Source organism: Cupressus sempervirens, chromosome 4 (assembly GCF_028749045.1).
Source record: "Cupressus sempervirens isolate cs-2001-9-10 chromosome 4, ASM2874904v1, whole genome shotgun sequence".
NCBI lineage: Eukaryota > Viridiplantae > Streptophyta > Pinopsida > Cupressales > Cupressaceae > Cupressus > Cupressus sempervirens.
Window position 1 is genome coordinate 879375906 of NC_143121.1, and position 12639 is coordinate 879388544.

The 12639-nt window shown below is 30.8% G+C and overlaps 1 pseudogene; it reads left to right on the forward strand.

The window, feature by feature from the left end:
- The first annotated feature begins 945 nt into the window (after window positions 1-945).
- Window positions 946-12639, forward strand: part of LOC149564199 (flavonol synthase/flavanone 3-hydroxylase-like) — a 103244-nt pseudogene continuing 91550 nt past the window's right edge.

A 12639-nucleotide genomic window follows, 5' to 3' on the forward strand; every position in this document is an offset into this window, starting at 1 on the left:
AGCTAGTGTTATTAGAACCAATGATGAGAATTAAACATGAACTATACATTATCATAGCTACACTATAAGTTAATATAACAATCAAATACATGTAGATAAAACATACAAGGATACTATAATAAACCAAGAGTTATTCATTAAAATAACTCTTAACAATCTTATATCTCAAAACATTTTATAAATATATTAATTATAGAGAAATTATTTATAATTATATCAAAAATAATTACATCCTTATATACTAATTCTATAATAATAATTATATTACATACATTATATCTTATTTAATGTATATCTAATTCAATGAGTAATTATAAATTCCATGTTAGTTATACTATAAACTTAGAATACTATTAACTAATTACTCATTATCATAAGGGAAAAATATAACCAAATTAACATTAGCATATAATATTAAAAAATAATAGATATTGAGAAAAACAATGAATCATAATCTTTATTATATTAAACTCAAACTTAATCAATTTATAAATATAAATACTATACAAATAATATATTAATAATTTAATATTAATATAAAATAGTTATGAGAAATATTAGTAATTATTTAGCTAGTAATTAATAATGTAACATCAATAACTTTATAATAGTCTTATAATCACTATACTATATAATACTTCATTATTATAATATATATACAAGGTATAATTAATATATAATATTATAGGTATAAGTTAGAAGATTATATATTTATATGGTAATTATAAATAAATTACAAATAGGAGTTTCTCATATTTATATATAAGTTAGAAGATTATATATTTATATTGGGCACAAATATGGTAATTATAATAATATTATGGTAATATTTCTTTATAGGTATAAGTTAGAAGATTATATATTTATATTGGGCACAAATATGGTAATTATAATAATATTATGGTAATATTATTGTTTCAAATATTTCATTATTATTTTTAACACATGCATGTAGCAGCTTTTTTTAAGCAATATGAGAGGCTATAAAGGCCAATAGACCTGGTCCAAACTTTCAATGACCAAAAAATCAAAGAAGTTCCTACTCGATATATTCTTTCATCTGATCAAAGGCCATCTCTTGTTATTCAAGCCCCTCAATCTATTCCTGTCATCGATTTAGTAGGTGAACACTCCGAGATAGTAATACAATTGACCTAAGCAACCTAAAACTATGGATTATTCTAGGTCTGTACCCTAACACCATTAAAACATACATACCCAAATTAAGTATTTAAAATATTTTCTAACTGGGTCAATGATTATAGGGGTTTGGCTTCTTCTTTTGAAGATAATAAATCACGAGATAGTTCTTTCATTATTAGAGAGGGTTAAAGGCATGTTAAAATATTTTTTTGATCTTCCTTTGGAAGAAAAAAGAAGATAGTGCCCAATAAGACCTGGTACTCGTATGCTTGAAGGCTACGGTCGCTTCTTTGACATATTTGATGACACAATCTTGGATTGGTTCAATGCCCTTGTTCATTTTATCTCCCCACCCTCTATAAAGGAAGTTAAACATTGGCCAAAAATACCCCTCTCATACAAGTAAGTAAATTTAATTACAACATGCATAAGAAATTTGTAATATGGAGTATAAATTAATGCTGATTGATTGGTGGTGGACAATGAAGGGAAATCTATGAAAAATATGTAGAAGAGGTACTCAATCTTTTAGACAAGTTGCTTGGTATGCTTTCTGAGGATTTGGGGTTGGAAATCAATTATTATCCTCCGCCCTTAGCCAAATTTGGTGAATGGACTCAGACCCCATTCAAATGGGAGTGTGATCACTACCCTACTAGATGATCAAGTCGAGGGTCTTCAAGTTAAGAAAGATGGAGAATGGTTTACTATATCCCCTATTCTTGGATCACTCATTGTCGATATTGGTGATCTATTGCAAGTAAGTAAAATTTAGTAAATTTTACCATGTCTTAATCATCTTGTTTATATGCAATTGGAGTTTTATGTTAAGACAATCTTCATAACCCATTGTTCATTGCTCATGAGCTTAAATGGTACACACTTAAATGATGATTCCATTTAGCAGATTACCAATTTTTTTACCAATTCTATACTACTCTAGAGTAGGCTATTCATACTAACCATCATGTTAGTTCAAGTTCCAAGAAAAACAAGGCCTATCATGGTTGAAGTAATTGTAGAAACAATAACTATAAATTTGGATCCTTTTCCATTTCCAACCCGTAGTTCATTTGCAATCCTTACACTACAATCACAAGCATACAAATTTATATAACAATCAATACACACCAGAATATAAGACATAATGCATATGATTTTAACTCATTTGTAGTAGAATTTGTGACTTCTTAACATATGAATTGGATCATACAGAGGATAGAGATGATAGTTACTTTATAATTCCACAGAGTAGAGGCGGCTAGACTTATATAATATATTTTAAGTTTTAAAATGTTTAGATGGTTCATTTAAAAATATAGTAGTTTTTCAATAATGTCCATCTATTAGCATGATTTTAGATCATCTTAACAAATCAAAGCTTGAATATGTTGTTCAAGCCAAACCAAATTGGAAGAAGTGCAATCTTAGATTGAATGTAGTTATAACAAGAAGTCACCATTGGAAAAGTGGGCAATGCTAGAATTTGGATATAAGAAGAAGAAGGTGGAGAGGGTTTTTTGGTTATTGTTTTAGATAATCATCATATTTCATTTCCTTGTGTGGAACCAAAAACTACCAAAGAAAACACAAAACTAAAATAAGCATGCAAGTGATTCAAAGAGTCCAGCATAACAAGAAAGAGGGTATTGGAATGGCTAACTTGTCCATAATAATGCTAAAATGAGAATTTTATGAAAATCAATGTAGTTTCAAAATCATGGGAGACTTTGAATGACAATGATATTTTATTATCTAAAAATGCATGGGATGAGAATAGGATGATGCTTCCCATCCTTGGAGCAAGATGAGCATGTCTTCAAAATAGTAAACTAGTTGTATTCAAATTCTGAAATATGTAGTCGAATTCAAGAATATGACATAAACGAGTTGTGGTAACATTTGTTTTGCATGCATAAACTACTGTACTTAGAAATATTGGTTGAGGGAATTTGTCAATGATTGAATTGTGCTAAGATTTTTTTTGCATGCATAAACATTTGTACTTAGAAATATTGGTCTAGGTAAATTTCTAAAGTATAATGTTTTTTTGATTGGTCTAAATATCCCGAATTTTAGTGACTAATTAAATCTCTTTAGATTTTTTGGTACATATATATATTTTTTAAAGGTGGGGGGAGTGCTGAGTTTTACATAGTTTCTTTTGTTTTGTTGATCAACTTATATGGATGGTTGATTTAACATCTATGTTCACCTTGCTTCTTGTTGATTAGTATTAGTTAGTGCTTTTGGTTTACATGTCCTAAATTAAATTTGGTTCTTAGCAATTTTCTTATTGTTGATATTAAGTAAATGGCCTTTTACTAGAATCAACAATTTAGATCCTCAGATCACACAATTAGCTCAATTTTTTGTTGCTTGCTACTATTAGGGCAACAAGGAAGGCTACTAAATGTCTTGCATTGTGTGCTTGCATGTTTCCATATAAGTAAAAAAAGTTGAAATATTTCTATGGTTAAAATACTAGAGGAATTAGTTTACTAACCTTCTTTTAATGTTATTTATTTTGTTATTATGATATCACTTTAAGGGCATGTCCTCTAAATATCTCTACAATGTATTAACAAAGGTACACAACTTACTTGAATCCTAAAATTATAGGCTATTCTAGTAGATAAAACTAATATGTTGCACATCTGATTGCCTACCCAAACTAACAAATCCACCTTATATTTTGAGTTTTAGTGGAATTCAACCAAGACCTTCAATCTTCCTTCACATTTGTACATTAACACTTGTACCCATTGTACAAAACACATTTTTTTGCATTAATAATGAACATGTAGTTTAGGAACTGAGTCTAAAAGATTGCTAAATCATAGAGATTTTTTGTATTATACAAGACTAAAAACACTTCAACAAAATGTTTTAACAAAAATGAATGCAATGGTATCAATTATTAATGAGGGTACATTGAACTTGCAATGCCAAACGTGGTAAGGTTGGGCTCACAAAATGAATAAAACATTAGAGTCAGCTATTAAAACAAGGGGGTCTATGTAATAGTAAAAATTGAAATTCAAATGCTTACAATCATGGCTATTGTGATAGTACATTAATGAAAAATAGATACACGTAAGGTCTATGACCCCAAAGTTCAAAAAAAAATTACAAATGATCTTTTCTTTTGGCCAAAGGGATTTTCTCTTCTATTTTACATGATCAAGGAAGGTTTTTACTCTATGATTCTTAATAGACAATTGCTCAAACCTAGGTTTTCTATATAGAAGATAGAATAATAATACTTCTATTTTAATTTTGAGTTTTTGATAATTCAAGAGGAAATTTCAAGTATTACATTAAATTTCAAAGCTAATACTAAAGCCACAATATTCAAAGATAGCATAATATTCTTTGGTAGCCTATTCTCCACCTAGGCAGATGTATATTTAGAGAGACTATAAGTAGCTATGGAACATTTTATTTTCATAAGCAACATGATGTGGGACTAGGAACCACTGATTAGTGGGAATTTAAAGGGGTGTTTGTCAGATCACTAAATTGTGTAGGGTAGGAATGATATCTTTGTATCTCTCTTACATTAATCTTATTGTCTATAGATTTTTGAGGATACATAGGATTAAGGAGTAAGTTCAACTTTTTGTTTCTTGTATTGGTACTTGTAATCATATTAGATTTAATTTGTGGTGTTAAATTAATATGATATATCTATTTAAGCAGTTCTCATGTTGTGAATGCCCCAATATGCTTCTATGCAAAAAATAATAATTCTTTGTATTTCAAAGTTATGATAGCCTATAATTAGCTTTAGAGATGAATTTTATAAGTGTTCTAGAATGTGACATTAGAAAAAAATCAATACCAATGATTGATAGAAGTGAGGAGGTCATAGATGCTTGATGTTAAATGTTTACTTGAAAAAGATCAACTTGATTTTTGGATTATGATTTGAACATCAGAAACAATTTTTTTTCATTTATGACTAATTTGAAATTCTCAATCATTGATGTCAAATAATTAAGATAAATTTTTTTGAGTCTCAATAGTCTTTTTTAATATTGATCAAATTTGATAACAAGGTGATAACATTAGGAAATTCAACTATTTTATTGTGTGTCCTCCAAGGCACCATCCTCAGCTCACCCAATATGTTTCATGGTTTTCAAGGCTTAATCTCTACCATTCTTATATCTGTACTATCCATTTTAAGAATCCAAAAACAAACTAAGAGTTGGGTAATGGAGTTTAACAACACATAAAAAATTAGCAGTGTTATACCATGAACACACTTTGTTCATGAATTCTGTCAAAAAACTCACATGCCTTGTCTATGCTTCCATTTTTCAAACATGTCTACCATGGCAGTTGTGACTAAAACATCTGACAAGAATTCTTTATGTTCTAATGCATGTCCATAGCTTATTCCAAAGCTCTCGTTTTGGCACATGCATCAATAATGCTGGCAAAGGTTGTCTGATTTAATTTTATACCTGCCAATTGCATTTTCTTGAATATAAACACACATGTTATATATGTGTTTAAACATATATAAACACACTAATTTCTTGGAAAATTGAGCATCTTTCTTTCTTAGTTTCAATGGTGTGAGTTGTTTCTTTGCCTCTTGGTCTATGGACTATAGAACTTTGAGCTTAATGGGTAGCCCATGGAAATCCCAACAAGGCACACAATGCACCTTATACCCTTCAAGCAACATATATCTATTGATAAAATCTTGTGGTATCTTGTTCAAGGCATGCCCAATATGAAAATCTCTTAGCATAGATCCTACTCATGATTATGAAGGCACATATCCAACACATGACGAAGGCCCTGATGTGCATCATAGTGATAGAGGTACTTATTCAATTTTTATTGAAAATTAATTATGTAATTGTTAATAAATTTGGCATCTTAAAATGCATTTGGTGTAACCTTTATGTGATAATTTTTAGTATGGAGAAAATCATCGTAATGGAGTCAAGTGTGATGTTAGTGTTGATCATGTTGAGGTTGGGGCTAAACAAAATGTGGTAGATGATGTGACACTATCAAGTAAAGAAAAATCCTTGTTATGTTCTTTAGATTAATGAAATACTTATAACATTAAAAAAGAAGAAGAATTAAACTCATTTATTTCTTATTATAGGGGCACATCAGCCTTATGCTCAAAAGAAGAAGAGGAAGCCTCATGTTATAATATTAGAACCACAAGAGCCATAAGAGAATGCCAAATATAGTCACGATGTACCTATTGGCATTTATGTTGAAGATAGTAATTATGTGCCTATTAGCCTTCATAATCATGAGTAGGATCTATGCTGGAAGTAGAACGATGTAGTGAAATGTCATGCACGTTGTTATCATTGTTTGAAATTAACATCAAATAGATTATTTCTCATGAAGTTCTCAATTTTAGTTATTATTGATTAGGCCTATTTACCTTTGTGTGAACTAATGCACCAAAATATTCTACATTTCTTTGGCCATTGGAATCTATGTCGTGGTGGGCAACCACTGCTTTATAGCCTTACATGAAGCAAATTTGTTTGTCCTCTTTTGTGGGTGCTAGATTAAATTTATATATTATAGAGACAAGCAACAATTGATTATTCTCCTTAGCATAAATTGTTGTTTGTCCTCTAGAATAATATGTGTGTGTGTGTGTGTGTGCGCGCGCACATGTGTGTAGAGATTTATATGTATATATAAATGTATTCATATATATATATACACAATTATATTTATGTAGATATATACGTTTAAATGTATATTCCCATATGTGTATATATGTATGTATATACAAACTATCTCCCATAAGTATATATACCTACATATATATATACATATGCAAATCTAAATCATTCATACACTCTCCTCTATATATGTATATTTCCATTTGTGACCAAAGCTAGAAGTGTAAGGTGCTAAATAGTTTTACAGATTCCTATTATGAGAATAGGTGACTTGTTAGATATTTGTTTTAGGGGGGTAAGACCTATTAACTCCTTACCCCCCTTGTTTTCATTGCCATGGAATATTGTTTTTTATTGTAGGTTATTCAAGGATTGCAACATTTACCTCTAGTGTCCACCATTTCTTTAACCACACTAGAGATCTCCTCAAAATTTTGTCACTCCAATTTCCTCCAACATTAATATTTTTAAACCTCTTAGCCACTATTATTTGTAATCCCCAATATGTTGGGAAGGGAATCTGGTTGAGATGGATTTTGATCCAACCTTGTATTTTTTTTTGGAGGTTCTTCTATCAAAAATCCTCCCCTTGTATAAAAGAAGGTATGCATTCTTAAAGACCTTTATAAGGGTATGTATAATGTATATAGGACTCAAGTCCTAGGCTATACCGAGGGTTTTCTTTGCCCTGTTCTTTTTCCCCCAGTGCTTGTAGTTGAACAGGGAAAAACTTTTGTAAAATATTCTAATAATATAATATAAATTCTTGTTTACTATTTTGTATTAATGAATTTTATATCATATTAATGAATGTTATGTGATTGTATTGATTGAATGGTATAGTTCATAAATGGATGAATGAAATGAATGAAGTATGTAATTAGATGTTAATGGGGAATTTAGATTGATGTTAGGGGGAGGGGCTGAAGCCATATGAGTTTCCACCTTCACGTGGTTGGCCTTGTTAAGTAGAGAATATTATAGTATTCTTGAAACCAAGTGAAGCTCAAACTAACATTCCGAGGAATTGCAAAACCCAAATCCATCTAGCTCTCATCTTCTCATCCCAATAAGTAATCTTTTTTGCCATTTTTATTTTGAAGGGTCTAAAGCTTGATCAATTCATCATCTACATATTCTAAAATCATAACACTCTAAAGAAAAGAATGATGTGCTTGAATAATGTACACTATTTCTTTCACCCACTTTATTTGGATGCCAATTTATTGCATCACCAAATTGAGGTAGTGTAACTTGTAAGGTGCGCAAAATATGTGCTCATATCTCACCTCAACTAATTTAGAGTCTATAGCCTTACTCCACCAAAATCTTCTTAAGTGCCTAGTAGCACCCAACTCACTGCAAGATGCCAAGCAAGGTTACCAGCCTTTACCCAATGCTGACCTCTATCTCTCCAAGTGGACTTCACTTCTCTAAGGTCTTACCCCCTTTCTAGAGCTCTTAGAAAACTTGGGTCAAATTAAGGCTTTAGAGACAGTAGCCCTCAATTAGGCCAAATATGGAAAATTAGGCAAAATGCTCTCAAGGCTTCAAAAAAAGACTAGTTTTGTCATTCCTAGTCCTATATACCTTAGTTTTAATTAAATATAAATACAAGAACTCCACCACTTAACATTTGATTCAAATATGACCCCATTTTCCAACAAGATTATCTAATATGAATCCTGAAATCTCTTCCCATGATAGTGGTTGGCTTTGACATGATTTTTGGTAAGTTCATTTTTATGTATACGAGTTGGAATGGAGCATTGGGCTTGTTGGGTTCACCAAAATTTTTGGCATGGTGCTCTCTGGAATATCCATGAGGTATGAAATTAATGCTATTGTAGTTTGAGCTTAAGTGGACTCATATTTTGCTGTTATTTATGACACTGGTAAATAGAGTGGAAAGTGATAGTATCTTACAAGACAAATAAAAAATGTTTAAAAGGTTTGGTAGACTATGGAAACCATGAGGAAACTTCTTTGTAACTTAGTATACTTTTGTTTCCAATTTAAATCTACATGCAGCGTAATATGATCCATGAAGCAACATCATTTTTGTTGGATGTTTTGAAGCCTAATTCGCCAGAACATGCACATCTTCAAACTAAGGTAAGTTATTAATATGATCATGAATCAAGTAGCTTTTATACCTAGTTTAAAAGTATGCTCATGTGCAAAGTATGTAAAGAGTGAAAATGTAACTATTTATACATTGTTAATTGTAGAAATTAATGTGGTTTTGTCTTTTCTAATTTTATTTTCCTTGTAGGTTCTTGAGATTAATTTGGTCACTTTCCCTAATGTTGTTGATGCTATCTTCACAAATGGAATTTTCAATCACTATGACCATCCTTGTATAGCACAGTTGTGTGAGAAAGCTGGTTTATATATGCGAGCACTTCAGGTAGGTGATTCGTTGGGAGTACACTTGAGCTTTAATATAGATTGAATATTTTGTATGAAATATTTTCTATATGAATTTTTGTTGAAATATTTTTTAGGTTTACTCCATTTTTCCTTATGTCAAAAGGTTTATTGTGTAATATTTATGCATCACTAATATTGTAAATTTCGTTACAACACTAAACAGAGTTGCTTGATATCAAACGTGTCATTGTCAACACCCACACTCTTTGAAACATCATGTGATCTTGAAATTGAATAGAAACTATCAAATTCCCTTACTAATTCCAGAAATTTTTAGGCCCTTGTCAAGTTCTTTGGGACCATTTCTAGAGAGTGGGCATTGGAGTGCATGAAAGATCTCCTCCTTAGTAAAGTGGTGGATAGTGGCCCCAATGACTACATTTTCATCTATTACACTGACCATGGAGGACCTAGAGTACTTGGTGAGTAACTATATTTGTTTAAAATTCTAATTACTATCTTTAATTGTCTCTAGTGGAATTTCCAAATTTCCAATGAATACTCAAACTAAAGAGAATCTAAAAGCTGGACATTTTTGCATTATTTTTCAAAATAGATTTCCTGATTGCTCTAGGTTCTATGAGCCTCCATATACTAAATTGGATTGTTATTTAAAGAAGTTTCGATTGACATTGTCCCATTTATGATAGAGACATATCCCATTGTTTCTGAAATTATCACGGTAGTGAATTTTAACCTCACTTTTTACAGATTCTCTACTAGACCGATCAGATTTATTGGGCTTGTTTCTAGAAAAATAGTATTCCTACCCTAAAAGAATCTATGCATATTCTTGACAGTACTCTAATATGTTCCTCCATATGCTTTTTTAGTCATTTGGAATAGCTTAAAACTCATGCAAGAATTGAATCAGGCTTAAGCCATTCCATGTCACTTGTCTAGTAGGCTTAATATGGTCAATCATTCATTTATTGTCTTTTGCAGAACAAGATGCATTTTCAACTATTTTAGATAGGGAAAACTATGCATATTCCTCCCAATGCCCTAATGTGTTCTCCCGTATGCATTTTCAGATATTTGGAACATGTTAGTCATAAAAGAATGGAATTGGTCTTAAGCTAGTCCATGTCACATCCTTTGTCAACTTAATATGTGTAATCATTTAGGCTTTGATCCATGGTCTATTAGATTGATTAGTCTCATGGGTGTCATTAAAAATATTCATTCATTCATTCATTTATCATTTTCTATCTATAGTTGTAGCTTGGAGAATCACTAGATGAGGCAGCTTTTGTTGTGGCTGCTAAGATGCTAGGTTTTTTTCTTTACAAATGGTTAGCATCTTCATTATTTTTTGATTTTATCAATCAACAAGGGGGTACCATGAGTTTGAAAATGAAGTGCTAAACAAATGGATTTTAGTGGTACAAGGTAACATGGTTCATTGTTATAAATTATGTGTCACAATTCATTTGTTTATAATATACATGTAAAAGGTTTTGAGTAAAATTTACATAGAAATTAATAGCATATACTTATTTTTATTAATTGGGTTTTAGGAAGCATATGTTTGTGATTATTTGTGATCCACATGGTTAGATTTTACTTTTATGCAAAGGTGCTAATAATGTCATTTTCGAGAGACTTTCTATGGAAGTAGAGAAGTGGAGATACAAAATACTAGAGCATTTGAAGGAGTATGGACAAGCATGCCTTAGAATGTTGGCTTTGGCATATTCAAAACTTAATGAAGAATCCTACTTGGATTGGGAGGCAAGTGCATTTAGATGTAGGTCTTGCTATTTATTGGCATATTCTTGCACACTAGATTCAAGTTATAGAGATGAAAACATGAATCCATTCATTGAGATCTATTTCTATTTCATTTAATTGTAATCATTTTTAACATGTACAGAAGATGGATCAAAGAAAAATAGGATATTATTAATTTTGTTGCATAGTGTCAAAGTCTAGAACAGATAGCTAAAGAAATTAAAGGAAATTTGACTCTTATTGGAGCCACTGCCATTGAGGACAAGCTATAGGTGCAAAACATTGAGAAATTTTGAGTTTTCAATAAATTAGAAACTTTTATGGATTACACCCAGGGAGTTTTCATTTACTCATTATAGTATGATTCCTTTGGATTATTGCTACAAGTTTAATAGAGATATATAGGGATTATTGAGTCAATGAATTTGACTTAAAAACTGCAGTATTGAATCCTGATAGCAATATCACAATTTAGCAGAGATGTGCGTGTTTTATTCTGCTAAGATTTCCAACACCATAAGTCTCACAAATTCTTCTTAAATAGTGTTTTTCCCTATATTCAAGTCTCAACTAATATATTTAAAACACTTATATAAATGTTACATGCATAAAAATATACAAATGTATAGAACCTGGTATAAATCCCTCACTTGGTTTTAATGGGGATATTATTGTGCATTTCTATGTATGCATTACTTATACAAGGCATTGGCTCCATTAAGTGAGGCTCACACCTTATTAAAATGTTATTTATCCATCTAGAAAGTAGTCTTGTTTATGTGTACAAGTTGCTCTCCTATATATGCATATGTATGTAGTATGTACCATACATATATATACATGTGTGTGCACACACACATATGTATATTATTGCCCATATATGTGCATCTATCACTCTCTTTTTCTATAGATATTTGTCTAGCTATAATTTTACAACTTGCTAGCTACCATATCTATGTTCTCACCACTCCTATTTTTTCTATCACAAATAATAGCATCAAACACCACTAGATTGCTATGCCACAAACTAGCCAATTGTCCATTCAAATTGTAGTCCCACTTAGGATTTAATGGCCTTCTTGCAAAGTTTTACACCACAAACCACATGTCAAATTTTTATATATCTCATATTGAAAAATTTATTATAAGTTTGTAAAGAAGAAACATAAATCTTTTTCAAAAGCATGGAAAGAACTTCAATTCACAGGTATATAATAGGTTTTCCTAGACCCAAAACTAATTGCCACTTTAAGTGTACTACCAGTTATTGCAATTTCAGAAATAAAATCTAGTTACTCATGTGACAATTTTGAAGACTTAGAAAAAATCTCAAATGGTGATTCATGTAGTGTTCAACTTACTAAATAGCTCCTTGACATAGACTAGAACTCTCTTAGGTGACTAGGTTGCTCCCAAAATTAGTCTCAAATCCTTAAGAATGTCCTCAACCCCCAACAATGTAAAAGGAACTACCCAATGCAAGGTACTTAACTCTCCACAAACTGGCCAGTAATTTATGGTTGCACAAATCTTCAAACAACTTGATCACAGATGTACATCATTAGGAACTTTGTGGGTTGTGGCTTAGAGTATAAATTTCCATGCATTTATTTTTTAGGTCTTGTTTGTTAAGTTTAGAAACAAAATAACA